Raw genomic sequence first — 8230 nt, 5'->3', positions numbered from 1 at the left:
TACAGGCCTTGCTGTCAATGGAAATGATCAACTGGCAGGCTCAACAAGCATGCAGCAACACTGGTCTTTTGTAGGAGGCAGTGTGGGCTGGTGGTTAAAGTCCAGGGCTTGTAACCAGAAAGTCACCGGTTCAGATACCACCGCTGCCACTGACTGACTCACTATGTGACCTTGAGCCAGTCACTTAACCTTGTACTCCATCCTGCGGATGAGATGTTAACTCAATGTCCAATTGTAAGTGACTGTATAATGCACAGTTCACAGCCAACCTCTGTAAAGCGCTTTGTAATCCACTATGAAAGGCGCTATATACAAATACAATTATTATTTAGTACCCAGTAGAAAATAATCAAAATCAGGGCAGGTGATACATACCAGGGCTTTCAGCTCTGAACTGGGTTCCAATCCTGATTTGGTCAACTGTTGGGAAGCAGGCCCTTCACACTGCCTGCCTGCAGCCAACCCCTCCTCTGGCTGGAGCACCAAACCACAGAGGAACCAGAAGGACTTTAATTTATTTTTTCACTTACCCCTTTGTTTTTTTTTTTTTTATGGCAAATATGGTGGATGGTTGTGTTGATCTAATACCGAGTTCTCATTTTCATTGTATCTGTGAACTTGTCTGTAAAATTCTAACTGCCTGAGACTGAACGGACTTCTTCATTTCATTCATATCATACCACATACCAACTCAGCACCTCTGTATATGTAGATTAGGTGGGGTTGGCAGGGTTCAACAGTCACATTGTCACTTGAATGAATAAAAAAGGCTTTTCCATGCTAGCCAGTTAGGAGTCTCCAGCAAAGTTCAAAGCCTGGTGAAAACTAAATACTGGAGCATCTAAACCCAGAACCACTCCATATAATTGCAAACATAAAAAGACAAGGGAAAGGTGGACCAAATAAATAAAAGGACATTGGATGCTACCTGCTTTAGCTAAGGGGAAAATAGAATTTTAAGTTATGAAATTCAGTTCACGATGCACCTTCTTACAAACACCAGTGCAAAAGTTATTGATCCTAATAATAGTAATATTCAGTAGAAAAGCCTTCAACAGCTCATTATAAAGGGATCTTGCCACCTTGCTCCTTGTTCATTTCTTTGCACTCTTGGTTTTTCTAAACTTGACAGATTGTTCTCTGTTGTAACCGAGTCAGGCTGGCTGCTGAAATGTCAAACACAAGCCTGCACATGGCAAGAAGGAAGACAACAGTGGAAATCTTAGCATAAACAATCATTCCACAATGGAAGGAAATGTCATATTTTGTACAGAAATACTGGATACTGCTTGCCCTGTCCAAAAATAAATATTGTAACTTTTTTGAGACTTAGTTATTCAGTTGCATTTGTCGCACAAGGCGATTGCTTACCTGGGTTTCTGTGTTTTGTTGGGTTATGTTTACAGGTCTAGGAGCAACACAGTGACCAATAGGTCCAAGACAAAGAAAACTCTTTCACTTGTGTCAGTCATAGTACTTTGTCCAAGACGGGTCAAGCTTATGTAAATGTACAAAACAGTGACCGTATAAATGTATCTATTATTATTTTCACAGATAAAAAACATTCTGACATTGGGTGTTTATTATTATATTCAAAAACAGTGTGAGGAGTAATAATAATAATAAAAAAAGAAGATGCCTGATTTTCTATTTTGTAACAGGCATTCAATTTTTTAAATTTCTCTAACAGAATAATGTACTGTTTGATCTTGGATTATCTTATCCTTGCATTGAATGTTTAGCACACCAATTCTTAGTAGTGCTGTGATACAGCTGGTGGATTCAAAGTAGCTCTGAAATGACACTTACCATCATTTTCTATGTTTACGTGCACTGAAAATCAATTCCCCTTCCGAGTTGATGCATTTAAATCCAAAACTCAACCCCATTGACAATACAGGACTCTGCATTCTGTACACACCTTCTAGTCATTGTTTAAATAACATGCTAAAATACCCACACATTATGCAATTAGTTTTACATTGGAATTTGTATAGAACTAACCTCACTATGTGAAAGAGTATTTGATTTTCAGTTTTGTTAGTGTAATTCTGTCCAGTGGACAATGTGCCCTTTACAGAATGTAATCATTAATGCTTGTCTGCAGTGTTCTGTAAAACTGTATTTGACACTGGCTAGACAACCCTGCTTTAAAATGAGAGTACACTTCCATTTGTTTGAGAGATTATATAATTTCCCTTAGGATTACTGTAAATGTTATTTCATTCTGCATGGTTGTGTACTGAAAGGAGAGGAAGACTCATGAAAGAAGTTGGAGACAAGCTACCCTCTGCAGTACAAATTAAAATGGAGTGTTGCCTCTTTAGAAAAAGCAAGTCAACAAAGTTAAAAAATATATTTACAATATATTCATAAGTGAAATGGAATTAATACACTGGGCCGCAGTAAGAGGATAAACAGGCCGCGGGTTGCGTGTCCTTGCTCTAGGTTAAATAAATCTTTGCAAACCATGTTTTCAGATTGTGTTGCACATCCTCTTTCATTTACCAACCAGTTGTTCCCTACTGACTTACGTGCTTCCAGCCAGGAAACCTGGTTTGCTCAGCATTAATACAAAAATAAATTACCAATACAGTACTAATATTGAGTTCAAAGATATATTTTATTTACACCAAAAAGGCAGCTGCAGCTCACGATGGGCATACAGAAATGTAGTTAGCTAGCCGTAAATTATGAAATATGAAAAATAAACACTAGGTTTTGCTCTGTTTTAAAGACCACAGTATTAAAAAAAAAAAAAACTGGACATGACAACTGCATGCTTCCACTACAGTGACATATGACAGAAACCCTCAAAAGAGACACATTAAATTCTGTTTGTCCTGCAAACCAAACCCATGTTTCCAGCCTCATGGTGAATAAGAAATGAAAAGGAGTGCTACACTCAAGGAAAAAATCATCTGTAAGCATTTGGGAGAGCCTGTACAGAACTACATTGCAGTAAAAATAAATTAAACAAAACACACTGAAGACCTGTGCAAACAAATATAACTTAATACCAAACAATAATTGTTGAAGTTGTGCACTCAACTTCTGTTAATGGTTAAAAAAAAATAGTTCACATCAGAAAATATTCTGTAATGCTTTGTGAAAATGATTTGATAGCATTTAATCCTGCTACTAAATAAGGCGAGCAAGCACGGTACCACATTAAAATCATCCTGGTTTCTAATAATTTTGACTAAACTAAATAAAGAGCCATTTGCTCAAACTTGCATTCCAGGTAAACCGCACAGAATTCTGTGAAAACCCTGCATATACTGTGTGGTGTTAGCTTTTGCAATGCAGACCTGCAGTAACAGCACCTTAACTCCACCAACTGAACCAAGAGGTACATAGTTTGTTTTGGAATTTTGCAGCTACTTTTCTATAAATTCTGCCTAAAGCAATTGCTTCTCTTGTTTAATCTGTCGCCACTGTGCAGGGACGAGGAAGCATGTGCAGTGCAGGTTCACCTCAAATACCAAACAGGTCCAGGAAACAAAGACACTGTCTGATTAGTCTGATGATGAAAACTCAAACAATCAAAGCGGTGAGCAACAGCTTACAATCTCTACAGGTATTGAACCAGTGTCCAGGTTATTCGAACCAGCATTCTGCTACACACGTACCTCCTTTATATTTACAATCTATAAATATTCAACATTACACCAGTATCGATCTGGAATCGCGTGGGGGGTTTAATGGCATTCAAGTGCATAGGCTCAGGTCTGATTCCTCCAATTCAGTTTGCCATGTAAAAACTGCAAATTCATTTTCAGGTTGAGAACAAGCAATTATGAAAGGATCAATTCTCTGTGCATCTAAACGTAATGGTTGGCAAACGATACTGAAAAGTGTGGAAGTAGGGCAGAGGCTGTGAATATCCTTTAGGTGGAACTCCTACAACACAGAATTCCTGAAAAACATCTGGAAAGATCAATGGAAAGGAGTTTAGTAAAGTTCCAGGACAGAACGATCAAACAGACTTTGACTATTCTTTTTTGACGATTAACCCTACAGAAGCTGGAAACACAGCTTTTCTGCTACACGGCAGTTCGTTGCAGATTCTGGAGTCCTTGGAGGTAAAAGTTACAGCTTGACAAATCCAAAATACACACAATGAAAAAAGTTGAATGGTAAGGCTTCGGCTGCAGAAATTCCTAAATTCAAGTCCTTTGTTGATAACATCCAGATGTAGAAGCTTCTGTTGCACCGTTTGAGGTGCCTGATAAATCAGCCCCGTACACCTTCATACAGGGCTGAGCATGTCCACACCACTTTGTAATTATTTGTATTTCTTGATTTTTATTTCCATGATCCAGTGCGCGCACACACACACACACACACACACACACAAAGTGCAATGGTTCTAGTGTCGAAGAACACCATGCTTCTATATACACACACACCAATTTTCTCCCAGTAATTCAAATCATCAAAAGGAGGCGACAGTATCAGTTATTTTCTTTTTTCTCTCTTTCTAAACACATACTAAAAAATAGGTAACCATAATTTAAGCTTCACACGTTTCATACAAAGAAAATAACAAACATCACTTATTTATAGATTGGTCCCAAAAAAATAAAAATAAAAAACAGCTGTATTTCTTAGGGGACACTTTATATGGTGAATCTTTTTTTAAAATGTATTATTACTGGTACTTCACCTTGTCACCTGGGTAAACCTAGCATCTTGCTGCTGCTTTGACACCCAGATTTGTGAGCTGCAAAGAAATGGTTTGGAGGAATCTTTCTCAACCATCACAAACCCTTTACTCACACAAGTTGTAGACATATTATCTCAAGGCTGCTCAGAAGACCTGCTGAAGTTATTTTCAAGTTTGTATTACATTATTGAAATTCCCTTTACATATTAATTGTCACTTGATTAATTGTAGTCGCACTGCTTGGGGTTCTGCATCATTCTGCCAGCAGCGAGAAGCTGTCGTGGACATGTTGCAAGGGGTGCTTTGCACAACATTGGAATAATGATGTATACAGTGTATCATTAAGAGGGTGAAAATTCAAGCAATAGCCGTCAGTCACAGCGAATGGTGCTCACCATGAATAGCATGCTCAAGATGTCAGGAACTTTAGACCCTTCCATGATTCTCATCTCGTTGCAGACAGATATGGGGCATGTGAAAAAAAACGTAGAATGACCCATTGATTAACCATGAATTTCGTACTGGCTCATTAAATCTCAAGTCTTCTGTTAAGTTCCCCTCCACGTAGGATGACCTACACAAACCCAATCACCACCTTAGACGGAAGACTATATGCAATCAATTTTATATTTGCTTCATGCCGACCAGTCAGTCACATCCACACTGCAGTGTACTATAGCAGGTAGTTTACCTCAACTGAATCCTTCCTGCCTTCCACACAGCTCTCCTACAATCATCCTCACCAGTCTTACTACTGAACTATTCACGATCCTGAGAATGCGGAGCAACCTGGCCCTGCCACAGCGGAAACAGGAAACAAAAAACAACCTCACGAAGCCACATCTGCTGATGAAATGCAACAGGAAAAGAAATCGGTACCGGCAATATCTTCACAGGAGAGGGAGAGACTGTTCATTAACAGGCTTTTAACTACAGCAGGTTGAAGCCCATATAGTCCTAATGCAAAAAAAAAATAAATAAATACAAATAAATAAATACATAAATAATGGAATCTCAACTTCAGTCATTAACACGACTCAATATGTTAGGAATGCACAAGGTTCTTGGGTACAGCTGCTCATTCAGTGATCCCAACCACACTCCATAAACCAAGCAAGCACCCAACTACTGAGACACCATTTCACGTACTGTAACCTTTCACAAGCTACTTCTGAGCAGTGAATACCTTCCCCGAAGTGGCACTGTCATTTCTGAGACACATTACTACTGTAATGCAATTCCATTAGTGGACATCAAATTATCCCAGTAAACATACAGGGGTGTTTAGGCAGTGTACTGTAGATAGCATACACTCAATCTCTCATTGTCAAGGCAGTGCAAAACTTGCCTGGTTATTGATTATAAAAATCATTATAAAGGCTACATTTGTCATCCACTGCCATCTAGATAAGGGGCTCCCATTAGAAATAATGTAGCAGTTTCACAGGGATACACCACCATTCAGATCGATCGAAGCTTTCAGTAAAGATGGATATGCGTTAGCTGCACTGCAAAGTAGCAAGCCGACACAACCATAACCCAATATACTATTTCTGTCAAGGATTCACGCCTGCAGTGAGCGAGTTTCCTCATCTACCACACCGCCTTTGTTCTTGCAGTACCTTTCACTGATGAAAACAGCCTGTTAACCAGCAGTGTGCGGGGAGGCAGCGTGAGGGTGGAGAATGGGCATGGAAGCGCAGGTCTGAGACACTTGAATTAAGGGTGGTGTTCTAGAATATTCCATTTTGGCCTACTTCAGATTTCCCTGAGAAATTGTCAGAGGTACTCGCTTTGTAAGTCCATTTCAATCCAGGACTTTTTTTTCTCAACCTCCTTCAAATTATTTAACTGTCTAACTAGGTTTGAAAGTAGGCTCTGGCTGCAAGAAGGCTCACGGTTGGAACAGTCCTGGAATGGAACTAACATGACTAGAAAACTGGCATTAGAGAGTACCACTTGTCTTAGCTAAAATAAAACTAGCTGCCTGCAGTAATTAAAACTTTCAAATTAGTTTCAGACCAACGGTATAAAACAATTCCTAAATAAACATAGGCAAATAAATCGCTTTTGTCCCTCCCAAAAGAGTATTAACACAAAGGAATTGTGCTATTAGCAAATGTGTGGAAAAGCATTTTTTTAAAGGGTTTTTAAAAGGTTAAATCATGGGAATCTAGGACAGTTACTTAATACTTAGAAAGCCAAATCGACCAAACAAGGGTTGCTTCAAAATAAATACACAGCAATAGATTGGCTGCAAATGAGGAATGTGTTTGTTTTTTTTCTTCATTCCAAATCTTGACATATTAAATGAAGGAACTAGGTAATGTAACCAAATGTTTCAACAAAACTTGGTTTGCCAATACTTTGATTACTTTTGTTACTAGAATCAAAAAGTGTTGACCTGCAGTTCTGAAATACGAATGCAAGAAGTAATAATACACTGAGTTAGAGATGTATCCTTGGATTTTATATTCATTAAGTTTGTGTATTAATCATGATCAGGTCCCCATTAATACTCAAAACCTAAAGAATATTGACCTTTGAGGATAATTAGACAGAGCTTATAAATTAAGTCTTTCTCATTGTGTTTTGTGTCTTACGTATTAAGAGCTGGACGATAATTAAATATTCAAATTATTAATTGTCGGCTAAAAATAATTAGGATAAATCAACCTTACTCAGGTTTTAACTTCCATTAATTGTGCCTTCCCCTCCCCCCTTAGTTTGTTCTTTATCTCACACTTTTATTCTGCTTTTTGTTTGATGGCTTAAAACAAAGCCAGATCGTTGTTCTCTCCCACACTAGGGAGGGGGGGCTGAATTAAAGTAAAATTAAAGTAAGAATTTAAATAAACCGATGCTCAGTTTAATTACATGATAATTAAATACCGTGTCTCTTTCTACACAAATCAATTAATACCCCATCTCTTTATACACAAATTAAAACCCTGCGTCTCTCTACACAAATCAATACCCTGCGTCTTTCTACACAAATCAATACCCTGCGTCTCTTTCTACACAAATCAATTAATACCCTGCGTCTCTTTCTACATAAATCAAGGCAGCAAGACTAGACAAAATATCAATAATATCACAATAACGTATGTTTGATCCAGCCCCATTACATCGTGACAGGAAAGACAAACCTGCTTGTTGAAATGTTTCATATGCAATGTTTCTTCACTACGGCTGTATCTCTTGTGATTGGGTGTTTAATGTTCTTCACTTCATGTTGGCATTGCAACTGTTAGAAGACTCAGAGAAATCTGAAGGGGAGAGATATGAAATTGCGTTGATGTGTCTTTCCTCTTTCTCAGGGCTGCAGCAGGTTGCACTGCTAAGGGTTTATTCAGTTAGAAAAAAGGGTTCATCCAGAAAGTTTATCCAGGAATACAAGGTGAAGTACCATCCCTAGAATAACTTGAGAGAGAGGACACACAGACACACACACACACACACACACACACACAATCTTAGTCAACCTAACGATCCACAAAAGGCTGGTGAATATTTCCATCAAGCCTAGAAGAATGGTAATGTGTGTCACCACTAGAATCC

This window comes from Polyodon spathula, chromosome 12, assembly GCF_017654505.1.
Source record: "Polyodon spathula isolate WHYD16114869_AA chromosome 12, ASM1765450v1, whole genome shotgun sequence".
Classification (NCBI taxonomy): Eukaryota; Metazoa; Chordata; class Actinopteri; order Acipenseriformes; family Polyodontidae; genus Polyodon; species Polyodon spathula.
The sequence above is the reverse complement of the archived record's forward strand: the minus strand, read 5'-3'. Positions refer to the sequence as shown.